General features: G+C 41.6%; 1 protein-coding gene across 1 annotated transcript in view; it reads left to right on the top strand.

Annotated features, from left to right (window-relative positions):
* The first annotated feature begins 4,621 nt into the window (after positions 1 to 4,621).
* The window catches only part of PLCE1 (phospholipase C epsilon 1), a 165,381-nt gene continuing 152,615 nt past the window's right edge, over positions 4,622 to 17,387 (top strand). Inside the window, exon 1 of the mRNA XM_064144713.1 lies at positions 4,622 to 4,797. The gene's annotated coding sequence lies outside the window, so the exon portion shown is untranslated. The remainder of the gene's footprint in view (positions 4,798 to 17,387) is intronic.

Here is a 17,387-nt window from a genome sequence, read left to right on the forward strand (position 1 = left end):
TCTGCAAGCTTGTTCATTAGGCTTTCAGAATTGCTGGTGTTTGTAGTAGCCAGATGGGCAAAACAGACTTTGTGTCACATAAAGTGGCATTAAATCTTTAATGCATTTACAAAGCCCCTGCAAGATTTATAGAATAGCAGGCTTAACAAGAATCCAACATTACAGACTTAATTATTTAAAAGCAATTTCTGAAATTCAGGTACTTTTTCTTCTATATGCTTATTCTTTTGAATCAGTATAGAAATTGTGCTGGCTATTATTATTTATTCATCAATTACAAGGGTTGGACTTGATGATCTGTGAGGTCTCTTCCAACCTTGGTGATACTGTGATACTGTGATACTGTGATACAATAAAATAGTCTCAAACGTGAACTTTTACTAAGATAATGGTCGTCTTTGGTGAAACTGTCTTTCTGTAATGACTCTTCTCAGAGGGCTGAATCACCTGATGATTTGAACAGAAATGTGCTTTATGGAGAGAGCTGAGCTTCCCTGGCAGAGCAGTCACCACCCTGCATTCATGGGCTGCTCTTGTGTAAAGTGAAAATTGGTCTAACAGTTGGGAGGAATTGATTAAAGTTAAGGTTTATGTGTGCCTTCACCAGAAAAAATGCTATCCTTTAGTAAATCCATTAAAATTTTGCTGCACTGAAAGCAGAGTGCAGCTGAGAAAACACTCTCAGGCCTTATTTTCACGTGTTTCTAATTTTCTTTTAGAATTTCTGTTTGCATGTGCGCAAGCGTGCGTGCTTTTCTTTAGTCCTAGATGAAGAGTAAATTTTGGAGCCAAGCCCAAGGAAAAACCTTTTGGCTATTTTTTTTAAATTAAAAGCATATTTTGAGTGTTTTATGTAATTTGTTGAGTAAATTGTTTTAAAACACTGCTATAGAATACCACGATTAAAGATAAACTATTCCCTGGTACATGACACTGGAGGGTTTAAGCAAGTGATGTACAGTTCAGACTGAGTGCAGAAAAAAGGCCAGGTATTCGTGACTACTGATCCTACCTCTGTAGCTACTTTTTCTTCCTGACTTTGGGAAAATTGCCCAAGTAAGCTCATATTGTTTCAGTTTCCCCATCTGTATAATATGAATAATACTTGCCATCTTGCAGGAATGTGTGGAATTTAATATTTATGCATCACTTTGAAGTTCTCTAAATCAGTTTTGTAGCCCCAGCTCCAAAATACATGGTTGATAGAAGATTGGTAGGCGCTAAAAGACACAGTATTTTCTGATAGTCCTATATTTTTCTCTGTGTATAATTACTATGCATAGAATCAAGGCTGAGAGATCTGGGACTCCTTAGTCTGGGAAAGAGAAGACTGAAAGGAAACCTTACAAAGGCATAAAATTATCTAAAAGATGGAGGTCGTGAGGAGGGGTCTGGGTTATTTTCAGCGGTGCCCCGGAGAAGGACAAGGGGCGACGGGTGTAAAGTAGCACCCAGGAGGTTTCACTTGAACTTAAGGAGAAACTTCTTTGAGGCTGACAGAGCACTGCTGCCCAGAGAGATTGTGGATTCTCTGCAACTCTGCAACCTGATGTAGGCATATTTGCTTTAGCAAAGGTTTGGACTAGATGATCCAGAGGTCCCTTTCAGCTCCTATAATTTTGTGATTCTGTGAATCCTAAATTAGTGAAATTTCATATCTGAATATCCACACTGAGTTTATATGCTCATTTTGTGTTGCCAGTGAACCGTGCAATACAGTAAATTTGAGCTGGTGGTGTTGTCTTTCTATATCGTCAAGCCTGATGGAGTAGGTTACAGTGCGATGTGCAGCTAGTTCTCGTGAAAACACCATGGACACTGATGTACAAAGAGAGAGAAAACTAAAGCTTTCTCAAAGCACTTTCTGCTTGGTCAAGAATTTAAAAAGAAATCATGATCTATGAGTCAAGTCCAGTGCAGTAACAAATAGTTTCTTAATCTGTATAGTGCTGAGGTCATCTAGCAGCTCAAAATTCTCTCTTCTGCAAAACTTAGGCATGGGAGTCCCCTGCAGAGGAAGTGGATGATAATGAATGCCTGTAGACTTCTCCCACTTAGGAAACAAAGTAGCTTTGAAAGACGGGGTCGGTTTCTTGAGGGGAGTTACTTCTGTTGTGTGTACAGCCAGAAAGAGAGGTCTAAACCCAGTGTATCTTGCAGTTTACAGAGACAAACAGATTCCCCAGGTAACTATTCTAACAGGCAGCTTTCCAGTGTGTCACTGAGGAAATCAGGTTCTTCCCAAATGAATCCGCTTGCAGCATCCCAAAGGATCCATGTACTGCTGTTGGAATGAAGATGGCTTGTCTCAACCATGTATGTGTAATTTGTATGCAACCTATTTCTTAGACACATCTAGGCACATTATTCCTTCATATTTAATTTGTTCTCAGTCTGCAATGCTTTTCAGGGATGCAGTTTCTGAACTATCAGTTATCTAAATACATTTTAAGAAGACAGCAGCTACATCAGCAGTCCTGCAGCTTTGTAATCTTTGTAATTTTTATTTCCTACAGCATTTGGTAGAAAGCACCTGTCACTATTGTATCTAACTTAAAACTTTCAGAGTTTTGTAAATTTCTCACTGTTACTGAATAAACTTCTAGCCTGCTGGTGAAACATGCAAGTCGTCAATTTACAGGTTAGGTCCTGGATCTCAGGAAGAGATTCCTAATGCAACAAATTGCTTAAACGTATTATTTGGCCCCAGTATGCTAAATTGTCCCATTGATGTGTGCCTGAAGTTAGATACATATCTCAGTCTTTTGCTGAGTCAAGGATATGGTGATTTCTCAAAAAAATCCATTCTGTAAATATATCCCTTTATTTTTAGTACAGAATACTTTTTATTGTTGGAATAACTGGGGGAAAAAAAAAAGCTGAAAAAAATCAAGTGTGAACATGTTGTGGAGGAAAATGTATACGTATTTTCCATTGGAATACTGTGATAATAGCTTTCCTGCACTCTTAAAAAGCTGGAAAAGGGGAGAGAAACTGAAAAAAGCTTCCATGGAAAAAGTCAGAGCAGGTAATAAATGTAATGTCAGGAAATAGTAAGTGAATCATTATATGTAACACTGACATAATTTGTAAAAGAAAAACCCAAAATGCAAACTTTTTCAAAAATGCATAAATTATGTTGACTTTCAGTGGGTAACTCCATCGACTTTTTATATCTATGTGTTGAAGTGCTACTGGGCTCTCTCCGCTGGGATTACTATCCCTAGGGCATCAATTCTGTTATCCTCAGAAGATAATTACTGCAGCGAGGTGCAGAGCATCTACAGAGGTAGTAGAGTACGCAGTAATAAATCTGACTTTGAAGCACTGGAATTCGTTTTTTCCTTAGAAAATAGTACGATGATTTCCTTACATTGGAAAAGAGGGAAGTAAATTAAGTTTTACAACCCCGCAGTGGGACACAGTCCTCACATACCTTAGTTGTGAGAATCGGTGCCCTTCACGTAAAAACGTCCTAAATAAAACCATGTTATCTATGGCCAACTTTCGCCTGTTTAAAAAGTGAGAGTGCTTCCCTTAGAGTGAGAGTTTAGGAGACTATTTTTCTTCTTGCTGTACTCCGCACGGCACACAGATCGCATGCGAAGATGCACAGCTCAGCTCCACGGAACAGTGAAGTGCTTCTCCCTCCCCGTCCGTGGCTCGGTTCTCCCTCCCCGGAGATAATGGCTGGCAGCAGCGGGCAGAGGCTGCGGGTCGCGCTTCCCCACCCTCTCCACAATGGGGCCGCTGCTGCCGCGGGCCGCCCTCGGCACCCTGCGGCGCTGCGGAACCCGCGGTGGGGGGACGTGGAGGGTCGCGCGGGGGGCGCGCCGACATTCCGATGCGCTGAGGCACCCGCGGCCCGGCCCGCCCCCGCCCCGGCCTCCCTGAGAGGGCGAGCGCGAACGGCTGTGGCGCTGGACCGGCTCCCACTGCTGGGGGGAGGCGCGGGGCAGGGGCGCTCGGGCGACACTGCCCGTTTGCAGGAGGCACAAGAAAGTTCTTCCGTGGGTAATGCCAACTGGCCGCTGCCCGGGGTGGGGGATGGCGTTATGGCTTGGACGATCCCATCAACGGCTGCCGCCTGGTCTTTCAGAAACGGTCACACGCACACCCGCGGCGGTGAGGGAGGAAGCAGCTGAATTTGTGGTGTTCAGGGGCACCGCTGCCGCAAGAGCTACCCGCCAAGCGTGTAGGACGTGAAGTAGTTAAAGCGCCGCCCGGAGCTTAGCGCCGGCTGCGGGGTGTGCACTCATGACTCCACAGCCACTCGCGCCCACCTCGCCGCCGTGTCTGCGGGCGCGGGGCTGCCGTGGGGCAGGGCGAGTAAGAGCTGCCCGCGGCTGCCTGGCCGCACCCCCTGCCTCGTGTGTGAGGAACGACCCTAGCGACCCGTCCCGGGAGCAGCCACTGGGGAGAGGATCCCCCGACCCTGCCTGTCGCCGAGGCGGGGCGGTCTTAGGGGAACGCGCCCCGGCGCCCCCGCGGCCCCGCGCACTGGCTCCAGGTCTGAGTCAGCCGGCGGCAGTGCCCCACGGCACCTCCCACCCTTTTTTTCTGCCCGGCGGGGCGGTGCGTGCCTGTAGCCCCCGCCCCCGGCCAGCCGAGGTAGGCGCCTCGCTAGCTCGCTCCGCTGCTCCGGGCAGCGGTGGCCGTGGAGCGCTGGCGAGGCGGGGGTGGCCCCGTCCCGCAAACCGCTCCACCGCCGAGGCCCTGCTGCTGCTGGAGTCACCAGCCGGCCTGAGGAGGAGAAGAAGCAGCAAGAGGAAGAAGATGCTGGGGGGACGCTGAAAGGTGCGTCCCCTGCTCACTCCTGCCCGCTTTCCCGGGCTCTTTCCCGGGCTCCCGACAGAGTTTTGCTTGGGGGAACACTGGGGCAAGGCCTGGGCACCCCCGATCTCAGACCCCGTGGTCTCGGCGAGGGGGCCGCGAGGGGCTGCCCGCTGCGGCCGTGCACCGGAGCGGGAGGGGGCTGCGCTTTCGGCCATGTTTCGCAGTCCCGGGCCGCCTGCAGCACGACCTGGTGTCCCTGCTGCCTGCTCCCTCCCCGGCTGACCTTTGCTTTGGGACTCCCATCCTTCTTCTGGGGGAATTCGAGAAAATCCCCAACGCAGAAGCAAACTGGGGTGGGTTTCCCTTTCCCCACATGTTATGAGTTGCTATAAATCCATGCTTCACTTTCCCTGTTCTCTTGTTGCCAGTTTTGAGTGTACAAACAGGATTGGGTTTTTACATTAAAGTCTGGTTAATTGTAATCTGTCATGAGCCATGTAGCTCATCAGAGATCCCGCCGTTGGAAGGAGACTCTGGTAGTAAGCAGGGGTGTTGCATTCTCTCTTTCTAGTTAGTCTTGGTGATCCCCTCATGTGGGCTCTCGGCACTCTTTGTGGGTGCTGTAGGCCCTGGTACCCAGTACAGGAAGGGTGAATGCATTCCTTCCAGCTCCAGACTTCTCTTAGGCCTGTTTGGTGAAGTGCATTTGAGTTACAAAGACTCTTAAGCCTGCAAACACTTAGAGAAGTAGCTTCACTGAAGTGTTTGTAGAACCAGGACCAAAGTGGCTGGGTGCAATTCTTATATCAGTTCTGCTGCTCACTTTTGGAATGCCACCAGAACAGGTGATGCGGAGAAGAGCCTGTACAGGTAGCTGCAAATGAGGCTTCTGATAAAGGAAGAGTAAGAACTAGGCAGAGTGGTGGAGGATCAGCTGTACTTCGAGGAAAACAGTCAAACTTCGTGTTTTACGGTGTCCGAAGCAGAACTGGGCTTGCTGTTGTATTTGTCAGACAGAAGTTTGCAAAAAATTTAATTCCTATACGTTTTACATGTTTTGCATATTTGAAAATGGCTCAGAGAGCCTGGCAATTATGTCAAAGCCACTTAGCTATTACTGCAAAGCAGTGACCATTGTGTAGTTTAAGAAGTCATTCTTTACAACTGTAGATACTTATCTTTGAACCGTGGTATCTCATCCTGTGAAAAGTCAATGGCAAACATCTGATGTTTGCATTTCGTACAGTGAAATACAACTAAACCAGTCTGGGGACAATGAAACAAAGAAGGTGAAAACAGAAACAGACAAGAGTTTGTCTGTTAGGAAAAGCTTTCTAGAGAAGTGCCCAAGTCATAGAAGAGTACATCCAGTCTCTGCAGTAATCATGAAGGATTACTCAAATCTTTCTTAATTATCTAAATAGAATTCGTTCATGTTCTGCTGTATCAAGGTATTTATTTTACTGTAATGAGTTAATTCCTATTTTCACACATGGTAAGAAATTTGTTGTTAAGGCTTTGTGATTGCAAACTAGACAGTGAAGTTCCTGTCCTCTCAATTCATATTAATTTAGTCTGACACATCGTAACCAGTCGAAGTGTGGTGTTCAAGTCAGGCTCAAACAATTGAAAAAAAAGGCAGGTAAAACTTCAAGGAAAACCAAACCTGTACTGCAGAATAAAAAATGCCTGAAATTTATTTACTGGAAATCATACAAGTTTAAGAAGGAGATTATAAGATAATTTAAGATTTGTAAAATGAGAAAAAGAAAGTACATTATCCAAAAAGAATGTTGTGAAACAATTTGATCACCATTTGTAAGCACCTGTAGAAGAGAGTATTTTTTGTTATCAAAGGGTTGTCTTATTGAAGAGGAATATGAATGTTAAGATCAATGACTAGAACCTGCACTGAAATCCAGTATAGAAACAAAGCACATATTGAAAAGTGACAGTTGCAACTATTTGTGAAGGGTTGTGTTAGACTTACATGGCTGGAAACATTTAGCTCAAGTTAGTAGCTCTTCTTTCTTGAAGAAAAGCAGCTGTAATTTATCCACAGTTCTTGGATTTGAAACAAGAATTAAAGGAAGACTTCAGTTGTAAAGGAGGCAAAACGCTAATTTATTATTTCATTAGAAGTTCATAATTTGCATAGAGGCTTTTAATTAAAAATTAAAATATATTAATTTTTAATTGGTCAGCTTAATATTCCTGCATGTTTACAAAAGTATATTTTTTAAGATATGCTTCTTTAAGACCCTACTCTGGAACAAGAGTTGTCATTTTGTTTTCTGTATTGTGCAGCACCTATTGAAAAATTTATGAATGATAATGGTAGCGTTATTAGTAGTAGGTCACATCTTTTTTTGCCTTACATACTTTTTGAAAATACCAGTAGCTGAAATATTGGAATAAATCATACAGCTCCAGCATGGACAGCCTTTTGGGCTTGTTCACAATACAGCCATTGATAGTTTCATTTGTGCAGTGGCTATCATTTTATCGTGCAGATAGCACGTTAAAGTCTGTCTATAACTTTTGTATGCAGTCTCATTATTTTTTTTAATAATACTTTCCACCATGGCTCTGTTGTAGGAAGCTGATACCATGCTAACCTGAAATCCATGGAGTTTTTTAGGTTAATTTTGTCCTTTGTTGAACCTTCTTAATCGTATTTGGAAGAGGGCTATTGCACATGTACTTGAGCACCTACATGACTGAGTACATATTATATTAGAGCAGTCCAGCTTACTCTGCATACTGCTTTATTTGTCTTGGCAAACCTATATGTATGTCTGCTTGTGGGTGGGGTTTCCATAGTCATGGTTCTGCCAGATATTGGTCATATTTCACTATTTAGTTTTGGGGTTTTTTTTGAGCAAAATATCATCTACTGAAATGAGACTTGTGGCTAAGAGCTGAGAATAAAGTTGTGACAATTCTTTGCATTTCCTGTATTGAGAGATCCTTAATATTTTTCTTCTGGTTTTGAGGCACAGAATTTTGATCTGACTTGAAATTTGTTGATACTTATATTTATCCATGGGACAGCAGTGTGCCCTTGTGCCGAGAGGGCCAGTGGCATCCTGGGTTTCATTAAGAAAAGTGTGACCAGCAAGTCTAGGGAGGTTCTCTTACCCCTCTGCTCTGCCCTGGCATACCTGGAATACTGTGTCCGTTTTTGGGCTCCCCAATTCAAGAGAGATGGAGATCTGCTGAAAAGAGTCCAGTGGAGAGCTATGAGCATGACTGTCGGTCTTGAACATCTCTCCTGTGAAGAAAGACTGAAAGACCTGGGATTGTTTAGTCTTGAGAAGAGAAGGCTGAGAGGGGAACTTAGCAACATCTGTGAATATCTGTGAGGTGGGTGTCAAGATGAAAGTGATGCTCTCTTTTTGGTGGTGCCCAGTGAGAGGACAAGGTGCAAGCTAGAACATGGGAGGTTCCATCTCAAGACAAGGAGACACTTTTTTACGATGAGGGTGACAGAGCCCTGGAACAAGTTGCCCAGACAACTTGTGAAGTCTCTTTCTCTGAAAACGTTCAAAACTCTCCTGGATGCATTCCTGTGCAGCCTGCCCAGGGGGCTTCAACTCGATCTCTAGTGCCCTATTACAAACCCTTAACATTCTGTGATTCTATACGTCACTGTAGAATCAAAGCCTGAGCTTCTAATGCTGACATTTCTGTGCAAGACTTAATGTCACTGATTTTAAACCAGGCCACTGATTTAAACTGCCCAATCATTCATAAATAATCCAGCGTATTCAAGCAAGAGCTAGGTGTGCCATCTGTTACCAGAAACTGGTAAACTACAATAGCTAGAAGGAATGAGTGAAGCTCTCCAGCAGAATTACTCTTCTTTCAGAGCCCAGTTTATCAAGTGTCAGTGATGGTGCCCTAGCTAGTACCAGCTTTCAGTGAATGATTTAAAGTGGCAAGGATTCACACTTTGTAGATTATGTGATGTGTCTCAGGAAGCTGCTTTTTGTGTTCTTTACATTGAAAACTTTCACCTTGTCCAGCAGAACTGTGGAGTATGGAGCTGGTTCTATCATGAGTCATGTACAAGGAAGTGCATTCTGTAGGTCAGTATATTTACTGTAATATTTTACTCTCAGTAGACTGAGGCATATCATAGTAGTTTTAAGTAGGTTGTGACTCTGGGGTGCTTTATATTGCTGTTAAATAATTTGTGATGACATTTTCAGTGGAGCCACCTCATTAAAAAGAATTAAAGTGTATTTTTCAATTGTTGAAACATTTCTTAAGTAATCAAAAGATAAATACCTAGATATTTTCAGTATTCATTATTGTACTCATCTCAGTATTTTAAATGAAACACAGAAAGTGTATCAAAGGAAACACTGAATGCAAAGTCAAAGCTACCATTTGAATTGTAGAATCATAGCATCATAGAGTGGTTTAGGTAGAAAGGGACCTCAAAGATCACCTAGATCCAAGCTCCTGCCATAGGCAGGGACATCTCCCACTGGAACGGGTCGCTTAAGGCCTCATCCAGCTTAGCCTTGAACACCTCCAGGGAAGGAGCAGCCACAACCTCCCTGGGCAACCTGTTCCAGTGTTTCACCACCCTCACTGTAAAGAACTTCTTCCTAACATCTAGTCTAAATCTTCCCTCTGCCAGTTTAAACCCATTACTTCTCATCCTGTCATTGCAAGACCTTGTAAATAGTCCCTCCCCAGCCTTCTTGCAGGCCTCCTTCAGATACTGGAAGGCCACTACAAGGTCTCTTCGAAGGCTTCTCTTCTCCAGGCTGTAAACTCCCAACTCTTATAGCCTGTCCTCCTAGGAGAGGTGCTCCAGCCCTCTGATCATCTTCATGGCCCTCCTCTGGACTCGCTCCAACAGTTCCATGTCCTTCTTGTATTGGGGGCTCCAGTACTGTACACAGTATTCCATGTGCCATCTCATGAGAGGGGAATGAAGGGGGAGAAACCCCTCCCTTGCCCTGCTGGCCACACTTCTCTTGATGCAGCCCAGGACACTGTTGTCTGTCTGGGCTGCATGTGCACACTGCCAGTTCACGTTGAGCTTTTCATCAACCAAGACCCCCAGGTCCTTTTCTTCAGGGCTTCTCTCCAGCCATTCACCACCCAGCCTGTGTTTGTGCTTGGGTATTTATTTTTGGGGTAATAGTTTTATTCTGTTAGTATGCACAAGTGCTGCATAACTTGCATCTAATAATAGTGTATTTTCTTAAACACATGACTCTCCGATTGCATTGACCGTGCCTTGTGTAGTAGGATTTTGCTGTCTGCTGTTTCAGACAATGCTCTGATGTGAGACCTCTCCTCCCACAGTATTTTATCCTGTCTGTGCCTACAGCAAGAATGCTGCAGCAGTAATCTCTGGTATTTGTGGGTTTTGTTACACTGCGTCTTCTTTTTGACACTCTCATAATGCATTCCTCTACTCCACGTACAAAACTCTGTTGCTTGGATTAAGTTAAGTTTCTTTTTCTAACAGTGCAATGTCTTTCAGCAGTATTTGGGGAAATTAAAAATTGTTCCCCTTTGGAATTTTAGCAAGATAAAAAAAGAGTCATGTAGCAGGGCAGCTACTGCTTTTGTGCACTACCAACAGTTCACATTAAATAAGAACAACCCATAGACTTCCTCTTGAGGAACTTTCTTGACATGAATGCCTCCTTTTTAATTCCTTTGAGGCTGCTGCAGTTGTTTTGAATTACAACTATGTGTGAAATTGCAAGGGAAATAGAAAAAACGTTTAAATATCCAAGGCTAAATTGCCTTCAGAGGACAGTATTCTTCTCTGAGGACAGTATTCTTCTCTGAGGACAGTATTTTTTCTTCTGGTCTATTTTTTTGTAATTTTCATACTCCGATATTTTCAAAGATGTAGCTTCAACCAGTTATTGTTCAGTTTGGACAAGTGTGTTAGAATGTATTTATAACCTCGTTGTTTCATTGGTAGGCAGAGATTTCTATGAATCAGTATTTTTTAACCTTTTCTAGAAAAGGCACACTTTTGATGACTTTCAAATATATCAGATGTTCTGTGATATGCATTGTTTCTACTGAAAGCGGTGGGGAAAATAATCTGATTTCAGATGTCTGTTGTGAATTCATTAAGTTTCTGGCCATTCCACGCACCCATTTTAGTTCAGTGGGCTTTTGAGGAGTTGAGAAATATCTTTCCAAGGCTGCAATACCCTAGATTTCTGACTGCAGGAGAGGCTAACAAACAGGCTGACTCCCTGTTTGGTTGTGTAATTCACATTCACTCTAACTATACCATGGGTTTCTGTGACATCCTGAGTGACAAAGGTGTCAAAGAGTACCAGGGAGATAATGCTTCATGAAATCTTTTGTGGTACTTCTGGATTTTTGTAGTGCTTATGCATTTTTTACATGAAAAATATTTCTTAATGTGTCTCCTATAGAGCCCTTGGAATTTTTCAGTGTAGGTGTTCTTTTGTGAATAATCTGTTGTTTGCATTTTCCTCCAAAGAACAAAGTAGTTGTACAGGAATGGGAAATCCTGCATAATTACATTTGCTTTGTTGCGGTTGCACCTTTTCTGTTTTAGTTTTTCTACACAGTGAATTTGTGAAGGAGACAACAGAAATAGAATCGTTATAATCAAGCAGTTGAACAACTGCTTTTGGTTGAAATATTGTAATCATTATAACCACTCAAAGTTGATGTTATTTTTTTATTTGAATATGCACCTGCTCTTACTCTGTGCTTTAATTCAGGAAAGTATAAATGAGAAATTCCACTTTGATGATGTTCACTCAGTAGACATAGAAATAAAATATGGAGGAACTTTTTATACAAATTGATGGTTTCACATGTGTCATTAATACCTCCATGGTAATCCCATTTAGAGGCATTTCCATTATTATTATGGCCAACATAAATATCTAAGTCCAATTATGAGGGTTTTAACTTAATTTTTACAGCAGATTTAGACAGTACCTATCACTATGTCATCATCTGTCACTACATAACAATTCCAGCAAATGATACCATCCAAATTAAATTTACTACTTCTCTGAACAATCTTAATATGTTCACCAATTTGTAATAATATGTACATGTAATGATTCAGTTCTGTGTTTGGTTTTGTTTTGCTTGTTTTCAAAATGATTTTCTAAGATATGACACTGCTGGAGGGAGGCAATTAGAACTCAGTGCTCCTGCCCACCAGTAATTCATTCAGTTTTGAATTTTGCTCTTGCTCTAGATGCTTTCCAGTTTCCCTTCCATCACATGAGTCAAGTGCCCTCCTACCCAGAGTTAGGTTATAAGAGGGTGGCTGATACTCGGGGAGGGTGATACTATTTAATTCTTCTTTGTCTCTGCTACTTTCCATTTGATGTAATCATGGTATGGTGTATTGCCAGTTGCTACCTGATACCGTGGTATGTGGAGTTACAGATTGCTTTCCACGAGAGGAAATTCATTGGTTGCATGCTTACGGCTCCCTGCGGTGTGGGTTTATGCGCATGGAAGCAAGGAGTGTCTGTTTTCAGGGTGTGTTCCTGTCACAGATACTTGTGAGCATACCTTTGTATTCCTGCAGACTGGACACCTGCAGAAGCTATGTGGCAGCTGAAAGGGTCAAATCAAATAAAAGGCTGTGTGTTTGCCTGCGTGAGAGCCTGCTCATCTAACAAGTTTATCGACAAACACTGTTCCCTTTCTCACCGCAAGACCTCCTGGTGAGCCGTTGTCTAGCAGAACAGCTCAGTCAGCCTTCCCTCCCAGTGTTGAGTCAAGTCTGCAGTGCTTCTGAAAAAGGAGAATTATTGTAATTTACTGAGAAGGAAAAAGTGAACAGTTCCTTTCTTTCCAAAGCATTAAAACTGCTGTCTCTGCTCCTGGCTCATATCTAAAAGCTTTTGCTTTGCCCTCTATGTCTTTAAAAATGCAGGCTCTTCTGAGTATACCATGTTGTAGAAGTCTACATACCTTTCCTACATTTTGAATATATATTCTATGAAATGCAGTTCTGTTACATATAAAATTACTGAATAATTAACATAAAGATGTTACCATGCAACTAATTACGTTGAGGTTTAAAAATGCTAGCTGCATGTATATTGTGAGGCTCTACAGAGGAACTTGGAGAGATTGGATCAACGTGCCAGTGTAAATGGTGTGAGCTTCAATAAGGCCAAATGCCAGTCCTACATTTGTGCCACAACAACTCCAAGTAATGCTACAGGCTTGGAAAAGTGTGACTGGAAAGCTGCCTAGCTGAAAGGGACCTGGAGGTTGTAAGTGACAAGCAACTGAATATGAAGCAGTGTGCCCAAGTGGCCAAGAAAGTCAATGGCATCCTGGCTTGTATTAGAAATGCTGTGCCCTGCAGGAGTAGGGAGGTGATTGTCCCCTTATACTCTTCTCTGGGGAGGCCACAGCTTGAGTATTGTGTTCAGTTTTGGGCACCCCATTACAAGTGGGCTGTGGAGATGCTGGAGGGAGTGCAGAGGAGGGCAACAAAGCTGGTGAAGGAACTAGAGAATAAATCTTACGAAGAGCGACTGAGAGAGCTGGGCCTGTTTGTTTTGAAGAGGAGGAGGCCGAGGGGAGTCCACATCACTGTCCACAACTATGTGAAAGGACTTTGTGGAGAGGCTACTGCTGGTCTCTTCTCATAGGTAAATAGTGATAGAACAAGAGGGAATGGCCTCAAGCTGTGTCTGGGTAGGTTTAGACTGGACATTTTTCCTAATGTTTTCACAGCAAGAGTGGTCAGACATTGGAATAGGCTGCAGAGTGAGGTGTCTGAGTCATCAACCCTAGATGTGTTTAAAAGTCCTTTGGGTATGGTGCTTGGGCATGTGGTTTAGGGTAACCCTTGTGGAGTGGGGATGTTGGTTGGACTTGGTGAACCTGATCTGGTCTTTTCCAATTGGAATGTTGCTGTGTCTTACCTCTTGTTTGAAAGGTTAAGCAGATATTGTCAACTACACATCTAGTCACAGAGATTAAATTAGGATTTGCTTCAAAAATGTTAGTTTAGGAATGTGACAAAACAATTTTTTTTTGAGTCTCTTAAATTAAGAAATCTCTCTCTCTTTTTTTTTTTTAATGGTCAGGTTTGTTTTTTTTTTCTTATTCCAACAAATTCTGACCTATGGTAAGTGTTTTATTTTCAACTGAATTTCTGTGTCACTCAATTATGAGCATTTTTTGGAAGAATGTTTTGTGATTATGTGCATCCTGCAAATTCTGGAGCTCTTTCTTACTTCTGTGTAACAGGAGATATAGTGATGAGGAGAGGGAAAATACGAAGTCTTCAGTATTTTTTTGTAGATTCATTTGTAAAGGAATAGGAATTTATTTGAATTCAGCAACATTTTGGCATGAAAATGGTCCTTTGTACTTCTCCAAGAGAAGGAAATACTAAAATTTTATATATCTTGGATAGAATCAGAAACAAAACAAAAGGTAATTTGTGACATTAATAAATAAATGGATAATATCTATAATTGACATCTATTTTCACATTTTTTTCTAGACACCCAAATCAGATTCATTCTGGGGGCCTCCCAGCAGACTGCTTTTATTATAACTGTGCTGTCATCATCAAATGTTCAGTGCATCGAGTTAAAAATTTCAATTATCCTTCTTCTATAATTAGTTTAGCTTAGAAGTAATAAATATGGAATGTTCTCTTTTGTCTTAAAATTCTTAAGCCTTTATTGTTCCCATTTTCCTCTTTTTTTTTTAATAACTAAATGGTTGTTTTTTACAGCTGAGATTGTGAGTAATTTATGTAATGGTATGACTAGGAGCTTTTAGATAGCACTGCCTTTTCTGAGTACATGACTATAAGAATTAACAGGATTGTGAAGTCTGATTAGAAATTAATTCTGTATACTATTTGAATGTGATTCTAGATTTGCAAGACAGGTAGTAGAGGTTTACAGAAATAAACAGTTACCTCAGTAGCGGGTTATAAAACAGGTCAGTGTTCAAATACAGAGTAACATCTTTCAAGTGTCTGTAGAGTATTAGACTACTATGCCTGCTTGAATTCTCTGTCAAAATTTGGATCATAATATCTGCTTGGAGTTTTGTTACCTGATAGGCGTAGGAATGGTAGAGATGTGTAGGCAGTAAAGGGTTTTTCTGTCCAGCTCTCTAGAGGAGGCAAATTTGTATGTTCTTTTAAATTTTCAAATGTCATTCTACTTTACCAGGAGCTTACCTCCAGGTTTGTGTCAACCCCTCATCTTGCCTCATTTACTCTTTACTCTATTATGTGAGTTGATAATGGAAATGTTTATCCTTAAAAGTCAGTTTTCCTGTTGGTTAGGTACATACAGCTGTTGTTGAGGCTAAAATTTCTAAGGACAAAGAACAATGCACCCCAGTTATAACACTATAGCACAATATTATCCCTTATAATAACAGCTGTGTACCTCTGAACTTTATCTTAACTGTGTTCTTTATAGAAAACATCATGGAGTTTACTTATAAGTTAGTGGGAGAGCTGTAAAAATATTTGAGGGAGGTGTGTGTGCCGATTTAAAGCAAGGCAAAATTGTGTGCTGTAAGCACTGTGATGGCAAATGAAGTATGTAATCTGTATGAGTTACTCTGCTCTAAACTTGTGTGCTGCCTTCTGACTTGACATGCTGCTCTAATTATTTTTCTTGTCTTTATAGTGCTGTTCAGTCTTTCATCAAGTTTTCTCTGTTCTCTTGAACTCTAAGGACACTACTGAAAAGAGCAGATGCTCCAAATGAAAAAAAAAAAGCCACCTTGCTATTCTTTCTTGAGTTTACACACACCAAAATTCGCTCAAACATTTCGAGTCCATTTGACTAGATGAAATCAGTCAATAATTAAAAAGAAAAACAAACAAAAAAACAAAGCAGTGGCCTCTGTCTCTTGAGTTTCCTGCCTTACCCATCTTGCATACAGTAAACCTCGGTTCTTTTACTAGCTATATGCATCCCAATAAAGGTTTTGAAGTTTGAATTGAGACAGACTTCCTCAACTCTCGGCCAGTACTTGCAGAGAAAATCTGCTGTGTCTCCCTGCTTGCCAGAGAAGCATGAAAGCTGGGCCTTTTCCTTTGGCAGAGAAAAAAGGAAAGATCCGATCTTTCTGTTTACAGATTTTTTGCAAGTATTGAGCTCCTGACCAATTTTTGGTAGGACTTGTGTGTTTCTTGCTTGCTAGATATGGCCCAAAGCTCCCAGGAAAAGACCTCCAATCTGTAGTGAACTTGGATAGATCAACCTAGACTTTTCCTCCTGCTTAAATAAGGCCAGCCATCAGTAATGAACAAAGCCAGAAAGTTATACAGAATCCATGAAGATTTTAGTGTGAGGAGTGCACTGTCACTTTTTCATGTAACCTGTTCTTGTACAACTCTTAGGAACAGTTCTAAGCTCATCAAATACTTCAGTAGGTCTGTAGTAGATTTTGGTTTTGCAGGTAGAGCTTGCTTTTCCTAAACTAAATTTCCATTATATTTCTTAAAGGTAGGTAAAAAGGGAAAGCAGTATGCAATAAATAATAGCTTTGGAACTCAATAAAAAGATGTAAAAATATGTCTTGAATATATGGAGAATCTGAATGTGACACAGTCCCTGCTAAATTAACAGGAATGGGTCTAAGAAGGCACTTAAGTGTCCTACATAATTAATAATAAAAAACAAAATAGAGAACTTTTGATTTCTTTTTTTTTTAAAGAAGACTTCTGATTTAAGAAAGGAAAAAAAGCAATGCCCTACAACTTAAGAGACACCAATTGATTTGGAAAGGACAGAAATAAAAAAGATCTGCAGGAGGTAACTGTTTTGAGGTGTGGCAGGTGAACAAATTTAACTGGAAATCTCAAAGGACAGGTTAGTCTGCTTCAGCTGATTTAATACGTTGTTTCTTCATAGGTCATCTACTTGTATCCATGGACTTTATTCTAGCTGTATAGGTGTCATTTTGTTTTCCCTCTGTTTCAACTGTTACACATGATCTGCTTGCTTCTGGTTGGCATCCTAACAACCAGAAGTGACATATGGGCAATCAATACCATGCACTTTAGAAAATATTATTATTTAAACAAAGAACTCCATATAGTATGCAAGATAGTAGCTGGGAAGCTGGAAAATTTCAGACTGCATGTTGCACCTTGTGAATACTGGCACAGGTGATGATATCCTCAATGAGTTACCGTTTAAAAACACTTTCCCTACCTGTTATCAGTGAACTTGACTGCTTGTGGTAAGCTACTGACATAAATCACCTTCCAAACTGTCTCAGAGCACTTCTGGCTTGTTTGACACTGTTTTGAAACATTACGTAGGCTTTTGTATGCAGGGCACTGTTGCTAGCATCAGCCCTTGTTTTACTCAAAACTGTGTAGGCATTAGTTTTCACTGCTACTTTGCCTTCCCTCTGGGATCTTTTTTTATGCCAGTTATTACTTCATAATGCACTCAGCTGCCCACTAAGGTCATTGTTGAACAATCATTCCTGCAGGTGAGCCTGCATCTAGTCCACAGGTTTTCCCCTCAGTGAGATGAAGTCAGTGTTGTCATCTTGCCCAAGAGATCCTGATTAGAATGCCTTGGCTGCTCCTTATCTTTTGGTTTGCT

The sequence above is a fragment of the Pogoniulus pusillus genome, chromosome 6, assembly GCF_015220805.1.
Source record: "Pogoniulus pusillus isolate bPogPus1 chromosome 6, bPogPus1.pri, whole genome shotgun sequence".
Lineage (NCBI taxonomy): Eukaryota > Metazoa > Chordata > Aves > Piciformes > Lybiidae > Pogoniulus > Pogoniulus pusillus.